Below are 20,832 nucleotides of genomic sequence, written 5' to 3' on the forward strand. Positions count from 1 at the left end.
AATATAACACGTATAGGAACCCTTAGGATTTCAACAGAAAATAGGCGAAATTCGAAATTCCAGCCGACTATTCATGCTAGTATCTTTCCGCCAAATGTACTAGATATTGGCCTTTCGTAAAATCAGCGAAGGTCGACGTTTCACGTGAAGATGGATCCTTCTTTTTAAGAGATAATATACTTTTGGTAGTACCCACAAATTCCACGTAATGGCTACGGCAATTTACGCCGTCTGGTGGTAAAAAAAGGCAAAATAGGCAACAGTAAAAGTGTTAGTAGAAATTATAGAAATTCCAGAATATCACGTTCTTTGGTCTAACGCGAACGTGTTCGGCGAACAAACTATATTGAGCTGGTATTCGTGAGCGACACACTCCAGTCACACTCTGAAAGGCGTTTATGCATTAAATTTATTGCCGGTTCCAGAAGAGTGACATGCAAACGAGGAGTTGAATGGTATAAGGCTCTCACGATTGTTCAGTCCATTTCGACGCCTGCTCTGGGCGCGTTACGCTTTAGACGACAGAAATTATAGGTATTTTTCTTGTGGAAAACCAAGTTCCAGAGCTCGGCCTTCTGGAACTGACCGATTTCTAATTGGACTGGAATTAAGTAATGAATAATTGACGATTTATGCGCTTTTGGGAGCTCCCGCGGGGGTTACTTTCTATACGCGACTGTTGCGAAAGCTTTTATGGTTATTTGGCTCCCGAAATGAAAAGAAAATACGGTCTGAATATGGAAAATATACCTCGTTAATGCGAATCTGTAATGGTTTTGGTAAAGCGTTGTTGCCCAATTTTACATGCTAGTGATTTCGAAACGTTTTGGTAAATGTTGGAGAGCCAGCGTTTTTATAGTAACCCTGTAAAGAATTTTATTTAAAGATCAACGCCATTGTCTGAATAACGATAAATGAACACGATTGAAATTTGAAATTAAATCTAAATTTTTCTTAATTTAGGTGGCGTGGCGGAGTGGTTAGCACTTTCACCTCGCAGCTCGGTGAAAACTCGGAACAACTCCTTCTCCGTTGAGTTTGCAAGTTCTCTCCCCACTGGTTTAAGGGGTTTTCCTCCGAGCTCTTCGGTTTCACCTTCCATAAAAACTTGTTGAGGTTAACGGTAATAGTTAACGCAATGTAACCCGGCCACCTGAATTAATAGCTTTAAAAGTCGCTTGATGACTTAGGCCTAAGGTGGTGCCTTGGGTATTAGCCTAGCTGATTATTATTATTTATTATTTATTTTAATTAAAAAAACCGCTGTACTTTGACAGAATATTAAGAATTTAAAAAGGTTTGAACACGCGCTAAAAGGAACGAGACATTAAAAAACAAAATAAATGACCCAAATAAAAAAAAAAACAAAAAAACGCTAAAAAGGACATGGGTACACAATCAAATTAGCCTAGCTGATTATTATCTGGTTAAAATCTGGTAGGATAAATAAAGCTGGTGGCATTTTTTAGTATTGCTTTATTTAATTATTTATTATTTAATTTTCCATTTCGTAGGTAAGCAAATTTTTAGAGGGTTTTATTTGTAAATTATCAGCATTCTTGAAGTTTGTTAATGCCTCTGATGAAATCGAGTATGGTTCCAGTAGAATTTAAACACATTGTGAACATTTTGCTGAACCAGGGTACGTGACAAAAAACGTGTTTGAACAAAACTAAAAAGCGCGTTGTGTATGGCTGTGAACATTCTATAAACTAAATGTTGCTTTCGTGTACCCTGGCTTACTGCATTAATTATGGAAGTGTGTTATTGGAAAAGAACAAATTACCGTTACTCTCTCTCTCGATTTGTTGTTGAACTATAAAATTGTAATATTCTGTGATTTTATTTAAACTTTAAACATATTATATGACTTGTCACTTAAGCTTGTAACTTGATAAATTCGTTTATTCCCATTCGACCGAAAGAATTTTAAAATGTAGCCCAATTGGCGGGGTGATTTGGTATTTTATTTATAAGGTATGTACTATCGAAGATCCATGTTTAGGTTAGGTTAGGTTAGGTTAGGTTAGGTTAGAGTTGGTTAAGTTTACTATTTCAGTTTTGGTTCAGTTACTTTTCTTGACTAGGTGAAGATAAAAATATAATTCATGTTCATTCCATTTTATTTTCAAATAAATGCATAGTACAAAGATATTAAAATGGCATAGCTAAATTCATAGCTACTGCATCTAGTAGGGAGAGTGCTACTTCATTTTGTAACTAAATTGAAAACATAGCAAAAGCCAATTTATATAGCAGCGTTCGGTCGAATGGGACACATAAAAGCGTTCGGTCGAATGGGACACATAAAAACCGCACGTTTCGGCGGAATTCGGTCGAATGGGGCACCTCAAAAACCGCCTTCGGTCGAATGGGATTTCGGTTGAATGGGACTAAAGCGATAAATTACGCTGTCTTCAACGTATAAATTATAAATAAATGAAATTCGAACATTTGTTCCACCGTTCGGACGATTGAAATTCGAACAAATGTACCTACCCCCATATTTTCCCGTAAGTTGAAAGGAAACAAAGACAATGGAAATATTTCGGCGTTATTATTGTTATTATTCTATTTCGCTTTTCCACTTTAATCATCCGTCTGATGCTGCTGGTCTAATTAATATCGTTATGATCTTTCGTTCCGTACTTTTGGATTTGGTTCGACTGCTCTTTCTAGTCTCTTTAAATTGTAAAAGCTCTTCTAATGAGGTCGTTAAAAGCTTTTCGCTCGTAAAGGCGGCTTGTCTTTCTCGCTCCAGATATCCAATTTCGCGTCCGACCCTACATTTTTCTTTTCCCGAAATGTGATTAGGTTTTTGCAGCGTTATTTGTCCCGACCTGTAATTGCGGCACCCAACTACAAAGTAAAACATTAATGTCATTAAGAAATGGTACGAGAGACAAAGAGAGAGATAGAGCGGCTTATGGCTTGTTGAGAGCCAGATACACTACTTTCATTTCGGACAAAATTAGCTTTTTATATTGTTGGTTCGAATTTTTAAATCGTTTCTCTGGAAGTATACCGCGCTGGGAAATCGTCCAACGAATATATTTCATTTCTAATACGTTTAAGTCTTTCGTAATGATTTGTGTGGGTAATTCGAGTTATAGACGCCGTAATGTGAATCCTAAATACCGTTTATCAATTCAACAAACGTATATAAAAACTTATTATTATTATAGTAAATATAAGTTTTTTTTATCTATTGTGGACTTTACAAAAATTACTAATGGACTTTGTACAAATATTAAAGGACATATTCTTCAAATGATGCCATCAGAAAAAACCATTACCTAGCTATATTATCGGAAGGGCACCATGATTTATGCATGTTATTTCGATTTAAAGCTAATGTAACATTTTAAAACGAAATTACCAGCGTCCGAAAATGCTTAATGTAATTAAAACACGTGAATTTTTGTAGTTCGTCCATTTGCATTGGTTTTAGCTATTAGGGTACGTCAAATAATTTAAATTCAAAAGCTTTTGCGGTTCGCATTCATATTCAATAAATATTACCCCCGGGTTTGAATAATGTATTGTTTAGTACAACCGCCTCGCAGCCAGAAGAGCCGGGTTCGTTACCAGCTTTGGCGCTGGGTGAAAACTTGGAACCACTCCTTCCGGGTTGAGTTTGTAAGCACTCTCCACAAAGGAGTTTTCCCCTTAAGTACTTCGGATTCCCCTTTCAATAAAGACTTGAGGCTAACGGTAATAGTTAGTGAAGGGAGCGATTGGCTCGCGTGGGATGAAGGGCTTGCCACGACCATCCTACGCATTGTAACCCGGCCACCTGAATTAATGGTTTTAAAAGTCGCTTGATGACATGACTTAGGCCTAAGGTTTTGCCTTAGTTATTAACCTAGCCGATTATTGTTTTTAATTTTGCATTAGCAATCGCTAAGTGTTGATAGCGTGCAAGAAGTGGCAATTAGCGGGTCCAATCAATACTTATTTTTCGTTATTTTTAACACCAAAAAATACGTAATCCAGGCTGGCTTTCCCGGTACTTAGGACTACCAAACGTCAAAGGAATATTGAAAATAGTTTTAGAAATGTATGTATGTTAGCTTTTCCCGGTAATTAGGACTACCAAACGTCAAAGAAATATTGAAAATAGTTTTAGAAATGTATGTATGTTAGCTTTTCCCGGTAATAAGGACTACCAAACGTCAAAGGAATATTGAAAATAGTTTTAGAAATGTATGTATGTTAGCTTTTCCCGGTAATTAGGACTACCAAACGCCAAAGGACTATTGAAAATAATTTTAGAAATGTATGTATGTTAGACATAATTATTTTTAAAGATTTTGAATTTTGATAATTAGATTTTACCTGATCTTCAAAAATGTTTGAATATTTTGCCGAGCATCCAAAATGAAGCTCTCCCACGAGGCAACTGTGACGGTTGAAATATCGCGATAAAACCAACATTGTCAGCTCGGTTATAACTGAGATTTTCCGTATTTGACATGTCCCTGTATATAGGTCCATTCTTTATCCATCATGGAAAAAATGAAAAAGCGAGGGGGGAAACTACAACGGAGGGTTGAAATGATACTAGTAATTTTCATCTTTTCCACTTAAGGCGGGGAGGACGGGCCAATTTGTACCAACTGCCATTCTTTTTCCCGACCCGCCGCCGGAGTGTCCTGGGAGACTCCGGCCAATCAAAATTCGCGTCCCTAATCAAGTTTTTGCGCGTTTTTTGTTCATCCGTCCTTGACAAGTCGTTAAGGGAATCTTCTTCTTCATTCCGAGAGATGTCAGTAAATAAAGAGCGGACTCGGCCCGCGGAAAGACGCCATTATTTTCAGAACCGTCTTTTGGATTATTAGCCCAGGCTAGCGCGTATAACCCCGGTCAGTCGTGACTGTCAGTTCGCGCGAAGTAGCAAACGGGGTACGGTTGACGTTCGGTTTCTCAATTCAAATGCGGTGTCCTTTCCGCGATGTTTCGAAGCCCGCTGACATTCTTATCCGACGCGGGGCTAGGGTGACCTTTCTGTAAGTTTCCAAGTTTCTATACTCCGGAGATGAGAAAAAGCTTAAGAAAAGAGTGGTTCGTCGGCCCAAGATGGTCGAGTGCGTGTTAAGACAAAGAACGCGGAAGACGACATTAAGAAAAGAACAAAAAATTTCCTTCGAAATTACACGGTTCCGTTTTGTCCTCGCTGTTTATTTGTACTGTCGAGTCGCGCCTGTCCTGGCTCTGTTCGCCCTTTATCGGGCATGTCCCTTTAGCCATTAAGTCGCTAGTGATGGTTGCACTCCAGGGACAGAGGAGTTCGATTAATTAACGGCGTCTAAATCCGTCGGCCTACTGGAAAGGATCGAGTGAGCCCCCTGTAGCCAATGTCCAGACCCACTGTCTTCTCTCAAATCGGGTCGTAATTTATTCGGCCGCCGGTTTGCCTATAATATATGTAAGTCCACTAATCTCAGACAGACGAGTTGACTCGTAATAGACTTATGTTTGTACAGGTTCAATGAAAATAGGTGTTTCCGCAAAATGCTCGTCAGAGTCAAATATAGGGTTTCGACATTCAATCGGTTTTCCTTTATACAAACTGACAATGCTATTGTTAAAATTCCGATTAACTTTCAAAGCTGTTTTTAAAGTTCTGAAATATTTGGGTAAAATGGGTACGCGACGAAAAATTAGAGTTAATTATGAATTTAAACATTACTAAAAACTGAGTGTGTGTTGATCCTTCTTTGTGTACCGATAACACTTAGCAAGTGAGTGGTTATTTACTTATTTCTACCACTGAATTCCAGTCTATCTATTTACATTCATTCCTTCGGTACTTCGCATGTACATCCCTTACATCAGAACTTACAACTTTATGAAAATGAATGTACGTAGGTACACTAAGTAAAGTAAGTTTAAGAACGATTAATTTGTAAAGATAAAATTAAAGATACAATTTAAATATAGTAGCGCTCGCGAAAAATTAAAACTAAAAAATAAACTACTGTCAAAGAAAAGTTACTCGTACCTTTGAAAGGAATAAAGACAGCAGTGTCGTTAAGCCAATTACCCGCGTTGAAAATTGGAAAATTAATAAATAAATAAATTATTTCGCAAACAAATTACAGAATTTTTTTATATGAAATAATTTGGAGGCCTTTTAAGACGACTTTTGGAGGCCCCTACCAAAATTTCAAGTAGGCGGAGGCCTACCCCGGCCTATTGCTGGCGCCGCTACTGGTATCTTCCCCTATACAGGGTGTTTCAAATGTGTATGCAAAAATTTGAGAAGCATGCCTGCTTTTTTCCGATTTTCGTACGATGAGTTAAAAGAGAGCCAGAGAGCTTCAAAGTGTAGCCTACTAGCACCTGGAAGTAGGCTGCAACAAGCGCAAAACCAAACAGCGAGGAAATGCGAACATTTAGGGTTGGGTTCGTGTGATAGGTAAAAAAGGACTTTGTAAACAAATCGAGGTAACCAGCGTAAAAAAGTAAACTTAAACAGTATTTAAAGTCCCTGCTGCTGGTTTTGCGCTTGTTGCATCCTACTTAAAGGGGCCGCACGTTGAAGCTCTCTAGTGCTCTTTTAACTCATCGTAGGATAATGGGGGAAAAACAGGCATACTTCTCAACGCACCCCCTACAACTCCTTCAAATCATTGCATAACCTTTTGAAACACCCTGTATTTTGGCGATGCTAAGTGGCGAACATTCAAACAGTTCGTCTTCAGGTACATATTATGTAGCTATTGATCATTGTTGTGATTTTTCTCTTAGATTATTTAAAGCAATCTATTCCAAATCTATTGGATCTTATGAAACAATGAAATAAACGTCTTTAAGATAAGTGGTCGACTGAAAACCACTTGTGAAAAGAGACATACGTTTATACGCCTACTCGGAACTGAGTGCTAAGTAAGAACTGTTATGAATAAAAAGCGTCGCTAATGGAGGTGTGTGTGGGCGGATCTGGGATGAGGAGAGGATGCCATCGGCAATCATCTCTTCTCTCTCTCCCCCGAATGTAATCCATCCAGCGTTACTAATGACTTCAATCCTCCGTCGCTCATTTCTGGAACTTGGCAATAGGCGTTTTGCTATTGCAGAGTGCGCGCGACCAAATTGTTCGCGATGAAAGGACCGCCAAGTGCCCCCGAGCGCTCCCCGTCTCCTCCGTTCGCGCGCGTTCATTCCCGAATTCATTTCCATCCTTTAACGCGACTGATGGATCGTATTCTCATCTTGATTTCGACGCTTTGAGGGAAAAGCGTCTGTTAATTACGTTTCTGTCCTCGGGCCTCTTCCAAGTCCGCTCATTTTTTGCAGTGTTCTCTTAGCACTCCTGTTTCGCTTATTCATAAGGTCTTCATTTGTAAGTCCGGATTGGATGATTAATTTTCTAACCGAGTTTTACTTCTGGTACACTTATATCAGAAGCATATAGTATACTAGTTAGGAGGCCCCAGCTAGAACTAAAATCCCGTGAAGACTGAGTCATAAACAAAACCCTATCCCCCCCCCCCCAGTCTCTATTCTCCAAGTGACGATGACGCAGCCGCGAAATTGACTGAGGCAGAAAAATATTGGTTGTATAGGTGTATGTAGGTTGCAGGATTCACGGCACCTTTCCAGGGGTAAAAATACATAGATTTTGGCTCGTTTTTTAACGTTATTTAATTAATTAACTTAACCCAAATTGGAAATCGATGTAAATAGTGCGACTCGCTGCCTTTGCGCCATAAGAATAGCTGTGAGAAATTTGGAGTTCCTAGGTTGAACGGCTCGGACGTCTATAGAGAAACAGACGCAAGACAGACAGACAGACAGACAGACAGACAGAAGACACTTAGGAATATAGAATAGATTTCTTACGAGGGAAGTATTCATCTACCTATTCGGCTAATGATATCCTCTTGAAACATGTACCCGAGCAGGGTTCGGTTGACTTTCCAAAATGCTTTTAGGGATAATAAATAGTGCGCGGAGAATACCGTCATATATTGATTTTCTAATACTGTTTCTTCGGGAAAATAGGATTTATCAATAGGTAAATTAAAACCAAAATGCTTTTACCAAAGCAGTTTAAAGGCAGATTTAAGAGAGGGGGCTAAGATATTTTTGATATTTTAGATTTAGATATATTTTTTTTTAATAATTCAAAAAATGTAGTACATTTTAGTCTATTTCATAAATGTTTGAAAATAATTGTAGTAAATTTTCGTCACGTGTTCGTATATACATATTTATCAGCTAGTAGCAAAAACATAAGGAGAACGCAGCTAGCCTTTAATCACGCTAACGCAGGGTTATGTACAAATTTCATTGGACGAGCCTTTACGCTGAACGTTTTACGGGCGGGGGGAAGACAATTTCCGAATTTTCCCCTTCCGACGGCAGCAGACACTAAAGCGTCTAACCAATGAAAACTGTACACAAGAAAATGCGCGACTTTCGACGGGTTGCGTTCTCCTTGTGTGGGGTGCTGTGTTTGTTGCTCCTATAGTTTAGCTGTTTAGCAGAGGGAAATGTATATATTTTAAAAACCTTTTCTTATATTTGAGCCTTGAAACCGTAATAGTAAATTAATAAAATATTAAATTGCAAAGGAATACGTGTGTCCGTTAAGGGTTTAAATTTTGGAAACACTATTCGAACTCGGTTTGTAGCTAAGGCGCTTCTATACCAAAAACTATCCGTATGCCCTCTTTTTGAGATCGTCGAAAACCAGATAACTAGCGTATGAGTACACTCTAGATTTTTGTTATGAAAAGCTTATATTTGGCCCTGTTGTTGCTGACGTTCAGGAAGTCGTCCAGCGTTGCCAGACGTACGATAATTATCGCACAGTGCGATAATTTTATCAAAATTTTTAGGGAGTACTATAATTTTCATGGCGTACGATATCGTACCATTATTTCGATAATTCTGCCTCAACGTACTATAATGTACGATAATCTTTAGATTTTTTTTAAAAGTCTACGAACGATTTATATTTTATTATTAATTTATATAACTTTTCTACTTAAAAATGAATGATATACATTTTCTGTACGCGTAGTCCAGAGTGTCAGTTTATTACTCCTAGCTATTACCCCATTTTTAAATAGATTTTTAAATATATTAAGTTCAGTTAATAATGATAATAGACATTTTGTTTATTTCCCTGAATTAAAACTCCTGTAGTGCTTTAAAAAATCATCTTAATTCAACGCATTTATGTATGAATTAAAATTTATCGCCAAAAAGAAATGTACGATAATTTTACAGGAAAATCGATAATTTTTTGGCCTAGATACGATAATTTCAGATTTTCGATCTGGCAACGCTGAAGTCGTCGTCTGCTACACTGTCGTAACCCAATTGAAGACTTTCCATCAGTTTTGTGTAATAAGTATTTAACCTTTAATGCGTTTTAATAACATAATTATCATGGGTTAATTATATATTAAATTAAAATTGTGTATAATTAAACGGTTAAGGAGTTAGAAACTTGATATGCAAGTGAATTTTCGTACATAAGTTTACTTTATAAATTAAGCAACAAGAACTACATTTAAAATTAAGCATGTGTTGAAGTTGTATGAAGTTTACAAAACTAATTTTAAACGTCTAGCACGATTTTTATATATCGTTTCTTTTTCATATTTTTTTAAATTTCATTTTGAAATACAGGTTACAAATTAATTTGTGGTATTTAAGAAGAGATTTTCTTAAATTATAAGTATTTTGGTATTTTACTAGCAATCTGTAGCTTTGACCTATTATTTTATACCCTTGACCTATTATTTTATACCCTTGATATTCCTTTATTCGAAAGCTTATGAGTTATCATCAAAGATTAGTTGGCTATAAATAATTTGGAATGATCAGAGATGGCATTACATTCTATTCCATGAAGTAAGCTGTGCTTTAGTACGAGAAATATAATAATTAGTTTCTTAGAAAGTTTTAAATATGTTGTAGAGTCAGTGAACCTAGAATGTATAAACTATTTTATTTTGTCAGCTAAATGTTTCTACAAAAGATGTATTAAAATTAAATTAATAACGGTGATAATTTGAATCTAAAAATATTTAATAAGCCATAAAAATTAAATTTCAACAAAAAGTAACACAGACCAAAGGTTTATTCCTTCTGTTAAGTACCAAAGACAAGGTACACTCGTCAAAGTGGAATCTGAAAACATTTAATTTTTGCACACTTGACAAAGGAACTCGTAATCAACTTTATTAGGCTTAATCTACCGGGTTCTTTTTCCAAATTCTAATTTTTGTTACCGATAGATGGCACTATTACCTAATATATTATTATTATTTACCTTGCGTACACGGTGTGAAGGCTAATACACACAAACCTTCATTCCCCTTTTTATTCTGACCCCCAAATTCTACTTCTCAATAGTATTAATCCAGCCCTGGTAAAGCTAAATAATTGGTATTTTTAAAAATTAACGTGGCCTTCTTGTTTGAATGTAGCTACTTAGTCTACGTCTCAAATTTAACTTTGGTAATAGTAAGAGCGCGCGCTTAGGGCGCGATAAACCTAGGATTTAAAGAAGATATTCAAAAAGCAAATAACGTAGTATTCAAAAACTAGTCTCAAAATTGGTCCATATAATGTTTTCTTCGTTTAAGGGAATGAAATAGTATTCAAAAGGAATAAAAGTAAAAACTTAACTTTCTTATAGCTATACAACAAGGACTGTAAGAGGTTTAGTCTTAGGGCTATACTTCCTTTTCAATACCGCAAAATGTATTGTATTAAAGGGGAACGGCCAAGCTTTTCCAAATATGGCCTTATTTCCGTATCAAAAGATTAACAAGATGTTCAATATACTAACACGTACCTTTTTTGTCTTGAAAAAATAGCTTTTGGCCCAAAAAGTTGAAACGAAAAATAAGGCCAGGTGTTTGGGTTTGAACTTTCGCCACCATCTTAGGGGCTGCCACCAGCGCTAATAACCCCGTATGAGCGATTTGCGAACTATCCTAACTTTTAAAATCGCGCAATTTAGGCTTAAGCCTCTTATAACTGGAACGCGCCGCGCGTGCAAAACAAATTTTTCGCGTCTTTTACGTTGTTTTTCTGTTTCACCGACTTCTCACCAGGTGTCGCGGCGGACGCGCGCTTTTCGATTTCTCGAAATTTCTTTATTTTATTAAAAAATTAACCACTCAATATTTTTTGATGTGGTTTTCGCCATAAATTTTAGTTTTTAATGGGCTATAGTGTGATCTAACTGGTTAAAGCTTGACCGTTCCCCTTTAACTTAAACACTTTCTTTGGTTTATTTATAATAGTTTCGAAAGCGCTCGAAGCGAGTTGAAAATTTAATCTTTAGCTCGATGTGTATTATTTTATCGAAAAGGCAGTCTGGGCGTTATTGCTTTTGGAAATATGTTCGTAACGGGCCCTTGAGCGCGGAATAAGAGAGTTCTTCCGTTGATTATTCACGGAGTACTTTTTCGTTTTCGATGCATTTCATTATGTTAACGAAGCGGGCAAAGGTAAGAGATCTTTCGCTCCTATTGTTTTAAGCCGGCGGCCCTTCCCACTTTGTTCCCTTCCCTCACCGACCTGGTACTACCAGCGAGTATCTCGACGCCTTTCGCCTTCTAACACTTTTTCTGCCAAGTAACGTGGCTTTGTAATCCAGCCTCATTTTGTCTCCTTCCGCTCTTTCACGTTTCCTTTTTAGCTCCGCGAAGATTTGCCCCCCCCCAGTGTGAACTCTCGCTTCCCCCTTTTCCCAACCACTCCAAGTTCTCAGGGTAATCATTCTGTTTGTTCGATTTCTCTTTTGTTTGGCCAAGGCCGTATCGGTCGCGTTATAATTAAGCCGGCCGTGTTTCTCGTGATAGGCCGCCTTGCCTTGTTCCGGACCAAAGTTTCGGGGCACTTTTTTTCTTTCTTAATCTTTAACGTTGCCAGCTCTTATCTTTTCTTGGCTCTGCAAGGTACCGCGGCTATTACCTTTAATCTTGTTTTTCGACCCACCGCGAAATTTGCATACGTGCTTCGGCTAGGTTTACGTCTTTGTATAAATATAAAGTTATTTCTAGTAGGATGCTGGATTTGGATGACAATCCACCATTGGCCGTATTAAAGCTTGTGCTTGGCACATTCTTTAATATGGCCCTGGAAGCACTAACAATGGTGGACTGTCGCGTCCAAATCCAGCGTCCTTTAGTAGAAATAACTTCGAAATTAATGTTACAGGGGCCCCAGAGGTTTTTGCATTTTTTTAATATTATTATTATATTTTTATTATTATATTTTTATTGTTATATATGTTTATAATCAGCTTGTCGTTAATAGAGTCAAAAACTAAGGTCGAAATTTTTTTAGAAGCCCCAAATTCTACTTTTTACAGGGCCCCTATAGTGTTAATCTGGCCCTGAGTACTTCCAACGGTCAAATGATCGGGTCATTCATCGGAAGGTAAACAATTAATCAGACCGGGTTAGTTTCTGGCTTAAACCTAGGAGCAACAAGCACAGCACCCCACACAAGGAGAACGCAACCCGTCAAAAGTCGTACATTTTTTTGTGTACAATTTTCATTGGTTAGATGCTTTATCGCCTGCTGCCATCGTTCAGCGTAAAGGTTCGTCCAATGAAATTTGTACACAACACTGCGTTCTTCTTGTGTTTGTTGCTCCTAGCTTAAACTAACTGGTTGATAATCTGATATTTGATCTATGGTATTATAAACGCAACTGAGAATCGCGAGGAAGCACTAAGCATCAATTGGTGTAAATTGATTAAAATCTGTTCCGCCTAAACAAAATTAAAATCAACCTGGTATTTCATTGGTTTTCTTAAACTGACGTTTGTGCTGAGGTAAAATTCGACCAATAGTTTATGAGCTTCTCGATTTGGCCGCTACGTGGCTCAACGTAAATGGAAAATATTATTTTTCTCGGGTTATATTTTACTTCTTTTATTTATTTTAATTTATTCGATTAAAAGACCTCGAAAACAAAAATAATTAATGACTTTTCAAAAGCTACGCTTTGCGTACTCAATTATCAATAATTATTAATTAATTATTAATAAAATTAATAAATAAATAATTTCCGAAGTAAGATTTAAAAGGCTTATTAAACAGAAAAGGTTATCACTTATTTATTTTCCCGCCCTTAAATGTTAATTTATATTTAATAAGTAGCTTTATAAGTAAATAATATATCTCTTTGTATATTTAAATTTTTTTCTGCCGAAAATAGTTCTATCATAGCACAGCTCAAAATAAATGGAGCCCTGGGGCTCCATTTGAATCCCAATATACTTTTCATTATTCTGCTGATTTTTGGTAGTTTGAAATAACAATATTAAGTAATTTTCTTTTAAATAATGTTATTTGGAAAATGTATTTTCACACTAAGTGTTATTTCTTTTTTTCTATTTTAGATATCTGAATGTAAAAGCAAAAAGAACTTATCACTTTGACTGACTAAACTTTGAATAGTGTAATTACAAACTATTTAAATAAAATATAACTGACGTGTGCCTGGCTGACGACGTAGTGTCATATATCTAGTGAGGTAAGAATCTATTTCAAAATACCTTCGATGTGTACTCAAATGGTGGATAACATTCGTCTATTCTGAGATTTAGAGATATGGTAGCCTTTTGAACGAGATAATTTCCAAAATCTCGAAATCATCCTACAAAACCGGAATTCAACCCGGAAATTGTACTCTGAACTCCCAAATACAGTTTCTGATTTCTAAAATAACTTTGAGATTGAAAATCCCGTACGCAAACTTTACAAATGTATAAACCACCGCCTTTGACGTCATTTTACACCAATTATGTCCTGGGGAATAGTTAGTCTTCCTGTGACATAACCATATTTAAAATATTTAATAAAAGGTAATAACTAATAAGTGCATTTTAAGTGTACACTTTGTATTTGAAATAGAGCATCTCTAAAAACGTCTGACCAAATAACTTAATCTTATTTACTCTCGGTTTTAATAATATTAATAATAATAATCAGCTTTGCTAATACCCTAGGCACCACCATAGGCCTAAGTCAACTAGCCAATAACCAATGGCCAGTTTACAACGCGTAGGTAAGCCCTTCACGCCACGCGAGCCAACAGCTCCCTACACTTACTATTACCGTTAAACTCAGCAAAGTTTAAGGAGGAGTTGAAAGTCCCAGCTGCCCTTGAACAATAGTGTACGGTATAGAGTAATTATAACCACCGGCGTAGTCGAATAGTTTCGGGTAGAGAAAGTGTACTTTGTTCCGGAACGAACGCGAAAGTATCCACTTAATGGTTAAAGTAAACGAGTCAGTATATTGAAACAGCTTCGAAAATAGTAAGATTATTTATAAACAGAAAACTCTCGTCAGTTTGGATATTTCGCGGAAAGGCGAGGCCTAAATCCGAAGCTAAACTGAAAACGGCCCGTGACGCTTTAAAGTTTACCTAATCTATTTTTTGACAAGACCATTATCGCCTCTTCGCCGTAAAAGTTTAATCCTCGAAGAAAGAGGCGGCAGAAGTACCGAATTAAAGGCGAATGCTTGTTTCGGCGTGTAGCCTTTCGCGTTATCCGATATACCGAGAATTTGTCTCTGGCGATTTAAAGCGACGGTATGTACAGTGTAAAGCACTTAGCGCCCGAAAACTCCATCGCCAAAGTTGCTCTAAAAATGACAGCTTAAATAAAGTCGTTATACTCGGCGAGAAGGGGCGCCACCTTACCCTGGTAACGACGCGTCTTCTCGGGAGAACGGGTGGCCGGCCTTCGACCAGGCCTTACGCTTAGTCGGTCGTCTTATTAAGCGCCTTGTCGGGAAATTTTGACACTCGGAGAGCGGGAGTTTTCGCTAATGAATCCTCTGACGGGCTTTGACGTTTTCTTAAATTTCGACACAGCCTGGTTTTCATTTGGAATTGAGTTAAGCGCGACGAGCCGTAATTACTTAGTAGTCGTTGCCCACCGCCACCCGACTTATCTTCCGCTCCTAATATTTATTACGTAATACGTTATAAACGGACTGCCGCTGGCCTAAGATGGCCGAAGATGTCACGCGCTTTCAAAAATAAACGCGACAACCGCAACCCTCTGAAACTCTCTAATTGGGGCGCTATCGGGCGCAGATGAAAGGAATTGCTGGTTCCGTAATTTGCGTGTCCTGACGACCAGTCATAAATATTCACGTCGCGCATTCGAGGTCAAGTGGCCATGTCGACACCGAAATTGTTCTCCTTGGGATGTGTTCTCCGAGAATATTGATTCTCGGTTGATGTTGATAGACGCCTCCCTTAAAATCCACCATAGGTTTTTCAGAACGTGACTGTAAGCTTGAAGAACGTGTTCCTGTAATTTTGGCCTATTGCTATTGTACCCTGACAAGGAGACGACCCGAGGTGTAACACACCGATTTTGTTCATACTCGGGGGTTTGGTAGACCTTCATGTAACTTGAAACACCCTAAAGGCAAATGTCTCCATAGGCAACCGTTTTACCATGGCAACCAAAAATGTTTTTGACAACACAAAATGGAAATTTTCCCATAGAAAATAACATGGGAATCTGACCAATATTAAGGGTACCCCCTGTAAAAAAATTTAATTTTTGAAAATGCTAAAAATAGAAAATATAAATAAGAAAATAATGAAAAAGTTCGAAGTTGATTAAAATCTTTGGTCAGAATCCCATTTTATATTCAATAGGAAAATTTCCATTTTGTATTGTCAAAAACATTTTTGGTTGCCATGGCAAAACGGTTGCCTATGGAGACATTTCCGTTTAGGTTGTTTCAAGTTACATGAAGGTCTACAAAACCCCCGAGTTTGAACCAAATCGGTGCGTTACACCTCGGGTCGTCTCCTTGTGAGTCTTTCTAAAAGGAGTGCACATCGAACTGGGTGACACCATCACAAGGGCTGATACGGATGGTCATGGGGTAACACTGACTTCATTATATGTGGTGATATAGACGATCTTTGCATAACAATAAGGTTCATGGGGTTGTACCGACTTTGCGTATAAGGAGTGACACAGATGTTCAAGGTGTGACCCTCATGGTATGTTTCGGCACTAACTTTCATTATATGGTGTGATACTGACGGTCTTTCCATGGTGTGACACTGACGTCAAATTTGTGATACTTCAATCCATGCCATGGAGTGATATTGGCAACAATGGTGTGACCTTGGTAACCATGGCGTAACATTGGCGGTCATAACGTGATATTGAAGGCCATGTGTTAACATTGATGACCATGGGTAGACTTTGACGACCCAGGGGTGATATTGACGAAAATTAGCAGTTACTACAGTGTGCAACACTAATTTTAGAAATTTCATTGATCTTATGGTGAACTACAAAAAACCTGGTCATGTGTATTTACTCTTAATGAATCAAAAATTTTATATTGTAGTGGAAACATGATCATGTGGTGATATTGTAATTGAATTGGGTAATATTTTCTTATTATTGTTTTAAATCATGGCCTCTAATTTTATTGAGTCATAATGTATCATAATTTCCCGATATTTCAAGAAATAATTTTGTCGATTTCTTAAGAGGTTCTACGCAACGAGATGTATTTAAAATATGATATTATTACCAGATTATTACAATATGAGGTTAGTGTAAAATCCGAGGTACGATCCAGGTGTTAAAATTCGATATCCAACTACTTGGTTGAGCCGAATACACTGAGGAACGAGAGTCGGTAGGTCTGACCCGCATTTGTGATTTATCTAATAATTAAGGGCAGCAGCTAGAAGCGACCATTAGTAGCTTTAACCATTACGCCAGAGGAAACAGTCATTGTCCGGTGGCTCTGGCTGTGACCCTGGCAAATTTCATTAATGGCGGAACCCGTTCATTAAACAAAACCGATATTAAAGATCCAACTAGGGCTCGGATTTGGAAGCGCGGATTTCTAGTCGTGTTTCGCAGAAGAGGAAACGATCGCCACAGGGGAGGCAGCCTACAAACTTCTATTACAAATTTATTATTATATTCGGCCGGTGACGCCTTCCTGTAGTCCCCGACTACATTGTCATTTTCGGAGAATCTAGACGTTTTCGGCCTGGGCAATCATTTCGTAATACTATAATATAAAATGGGAAAGCGAGGTGTAATAGGTTATACCGTGACTAGAATAGATTCCGAACGTCAAACGGTAAACACCGTTTCTCCATCTCCACCTTTGCTTCGCGTTAATCTAATTGACTAAACATTCGAGTGAGAGGAGGGGAGAGCCTTTTTTTAATCACTCTCGGACGTCGTTCTAAAATCATTAAGCGAACCTGCAGGCTCGCACCATTTGTTTTCGAGGCGAGCTTTACAAACCAGCCCGGTACAAACGACCGCCCTTTCCTCCGTTCCCTGGGCGCTCGCCCTCTCTACCCCCTCGCCCTCCCTACCCGCGCTTCTCTCGAAGCGAAACTAGCGCTATCTCGGGCGTTCCCTCCCCCCCTCGGATGGGAACTCGGCTAGTCTCGCTCTATATGCCTTCATTTCTCACCTTAAACGCAATCTCTGGACATTTCTCCGGAACAAGGTGTACTCCGGGGCGCTCTCCCTAATTGTCGGAACTGGTAGTTGCTCACGCGACCCGCCACGAATCTTTCGTCACCAGACGGCGTGGCTGAAGCCTTCACCGAGGCTGTACGGAGAGTCGCGATTGCCAGGTGAGGCTATTCGAAGGAGCGTTTACGAGCGAAAGCTTCAAAGCCCGGGTCCTCTACGGATTTAGACTTAAATCGCTCCTTCCCTCGGAGTCCCAGAGCCCGGTTTGCGCGTTTGACTCGAGCCCGTTGATAGGACTCCGATCGGACAGAAGTGACAAATTGAGGGAGCCCTGGTTCCCCCGGACTTAGCCGCGAATCTTAACCCTCTCCCTGGCGCGATTTAGACTTCCTTCCGCGATTCAACCACCACGCGGACGAAGACCCAGTCAGCCTTCAGCCCTCTTTCAAGAATTCAACGACCATTTAGGCTAAAATGTAAACTTTTCCAATTTCTGGCGATGTGGCTTTAAGAGCAGGGTTGAAGGTGCGCGAATTGTTCGTACGTGAGGTACTCGTTTCAACCCCCCTTCCTTTACGACGGTTGTTCCTCTAGTAATCGTTTCCCAGTTTGTTATAATAATGAAAAATCTCGTCCACTTCGTAGATTGGAATGTCGGAAGAATATTATTGTTGAGGGAGTTCGGAGGCGCTTGGCTTAAATGGGATTACGTAAACGGTTTAAAGTCGCGTCTTTGGTTCAAAATTCTTCGGAGGAAGTAATTTTTAATCGCGGGGGAAATTTCTCCGTGCGCGTATGGAAAACGGGATTTGCAATCGCAGTTTCAAAGTTTCGCAATCAGAGCCGCCTATCTCACGTTTTGTTACCGCTTCAGTATTGATTTGTTTTTAACATGACGTGCTGCAGTTGAAGCCTCGGAAAATTACCTTCGATTTGGTTTATTTATATTCGCAAAGGTAAAAGGTTAACGAATAAATTACTTGGAAAAAGATTTAGCCGTGAAAACGTGGTTGGTTTTCCAAGTTTAGTCGATTCCATTATCTATGACTTTTGAAAGTTTATCCCAATAAACGCCGCTCTCCTTTTGCTTCTCCCATGATGTAGTCACTGATCTGAAATATTTTCGGTTCGGTGGTAACAGGATTGCCAATTCAACCGGTAACCAACCAACTAAGCCAACTTCAATCCGACTTGTAAAATAGATTTTGCGTTTCACTTTCACCATGCTTTCACAAAAGAGGCAAGCCTTTGCACACGTGTGCGTCCTGGTCGAAGTAAATTATAAATTTTATATGATATAAAGGTAAAATTTTACCTTTTTCAAACTTTTATAAAACTTTTACCGTCTAAAATGTGGTCTTATTTTCGGCACCGCTTAAAAACCAAGAGACAAGGACTAAATAAAACGTAGCTTTCCATTCTACGCTCTCAGTTCTACCACTCCTTGGGGACTCGCTGATCTGCTTTTATTGAGACGCCTATTGCGCGTCAAATATTTGGATGCCCGTAGCGAGGTAATCGCGTTACTAATTCAAACAATCCGTAGCAACGACTAGTTGAGTATGGGTTTACAATTCATTTATATCGAACAATAATTTTAAATTGACGTTTTCTTCCACTTGAAAATCTCCTTCCTCATCTCGTAACCGGGATTAATTCGGAAACTTTGTTAGTGAAGGGCTCTGAGGCAAATTCGGACATATTCATCCTGCCGTGATGAAAGTTTGTAATCTACTTGATCCTGCGGGTAGCGTTAGAAGTGGAACCCTTTCGAAGGAATACTTTAACGGGATTGGCGATCGTCCCCTTAAACCCTCGAAACTCGGGGGATTCCGATTAATTCCACACCTCGAAGCGATGCCCTCGGAACCGACTATTCATTCCTCCGCCAAAGTCCGCCTCTTCTCGTGCGCATTCCTTCGCGCGTGTATGACTTTCTACTTGAACTTGCGCGCTGAATTTAAGCGCCATTTCTCGCTCTATACCCTCGCCCTTTGGTTTGTTTAAGAGGAGACTTTAACCACGCTATAAAAATCTTCTAAAAGCGGCCAGTTACCGTCTCCCGTTAAGTCACGACTTTCAACATACGCCATCGCGGTACTGACGCCGCGAGATTTATTCCCTTTCGCGTAAGTCTATGTCGGAGGGTGGGTTGAGCGAAAGATACGGCGCTTTCATCCAAGAAGGGTAGTTGGCGAGAAACTGGGTGTTTCTAGCGTCGAGAAAAGTTAAAAACGGGGAATATTTGGAGCAGAAAAGGGAGTGACGCGGTAGCCTGCCTTAATGATCTAATCCAATTATTCTGATTGAATAGGGATAACAACGTTATAAGGAGCGAGTGGAAATAGTTATTGTATCTCGGGATGGGGGAACGAAACCTTCCTTTTCTCTAATTTCCCGCCAACCTTCTCTGTCGCCGCCACCCGTCCGTAGCAGATTCTTGGTGCCATTTTGCTTTAAGGCCGAATCACTCGGTTAGGGATAGAAATTTGGGGTGACGGATTCATTTAGACGGAGAGACCTCCTTCGGCGCAATTAGCATTTTGCTTGTAGCTCTGAAGCGGCGGTTCACGTTATAAGTCCAGAAACCCCGCTATTACTCGAAATTACCCGACTTCCATCGACGACGTCGGAGGCGTAACTCCTTTCGGTCACGCGGGATTGGACCAAATTCCGCCTACGGTTGACCCTAGCCACCCGACACCGCCAACCATGATAAGTAGAGTGACGTTACGCAAAGTACTTACTTCGAACGGTAATGCCCGGTGGCTGTTTCAGTCGCGAAGTCGTACGACACCGAAAGAAAATTGCTCAACCAAACTTCGGGTGCTGTCGAGCAAGACGATTAATGGCCTTTTGGGCCGTCATTCCCCCCCCCGCGATTCCCCCCCGCGATTCCCGCGAGCTCTCATCGCCGTAATAATCGCGCTTCGCTTTTCTGTATTTAATTAGGCGAGCCCGATTACAGGCCTACCAGTCGCTTCGGTATATTTTGACCTACCGGTTCGCGTCCCGTCGCTCCGAATCCTGGAAATTCCATCGTGTGCCTTCACCTTCTTTTGTCCAACTGATTTCCGCGCCCAACCTTTTACCTTCGCCAGGATCCCCGTCGCTTTCAGCCCCCGAATCGCCGGGCTCTTTAGTCTAATGAGGCACCCTACCCCCCGACTACTTAGCCTGCCAGCTGCACCCGTAGCTATTCCTCTCTCAACCTTCCGTCCTTCCGTCGTCATCCGAGAGACATTCCTCATCGCTCTTTGACCCTTTTCCGGTGCCAGGAAAGGGCGCTGTGTTCGAACTTTCGCGAAAAGGCGAATATCTAGACGCCTTCGAATTGGGTATCTGT

General features: G+C 39.5%; 1 protein-coding gene across 3 annotated transcripts in view; it reads left to right on the forward strand.

The window, feature by feature from the left end:
- The first annotated feature begins 13,488 nt into the window (after window positions 1-13,488).
- LOC149943621 (teneurin-m-like) overlaps window positions 13,489-20,832 on the forward strand; it is a 280,977-nt gene continuing 273,633 nt past the window's right edge. For all 3 annotated transcript variants that reach the window (XM_090175899.1, XM_090175900.1, XM_090175902.1), the window contains exon 1: window positions 13,489-13,522. The gene's annotated coding sequence lies outside the window, so the exon portion shown is untranslated. The remainder of the gene's footprint in view (window positions 13,523-20,832) is intronic.

The sequence above is a fragment of the Leiobunum rupestre genome, chromosome 5 (assembly GCF_980474605.1).
Source record: "Leiobunum rupestre chromosome 5, qqLeiRupe1.1.hap1, whole genome shotgun sequence".
NCBI classification, from domain to species: Eukaryota; Metazoa; Arthropoda; class Arachnida; order Opiliones; family Sclerosomatidae; genus Leiobunum; species Leiobunum rupestre.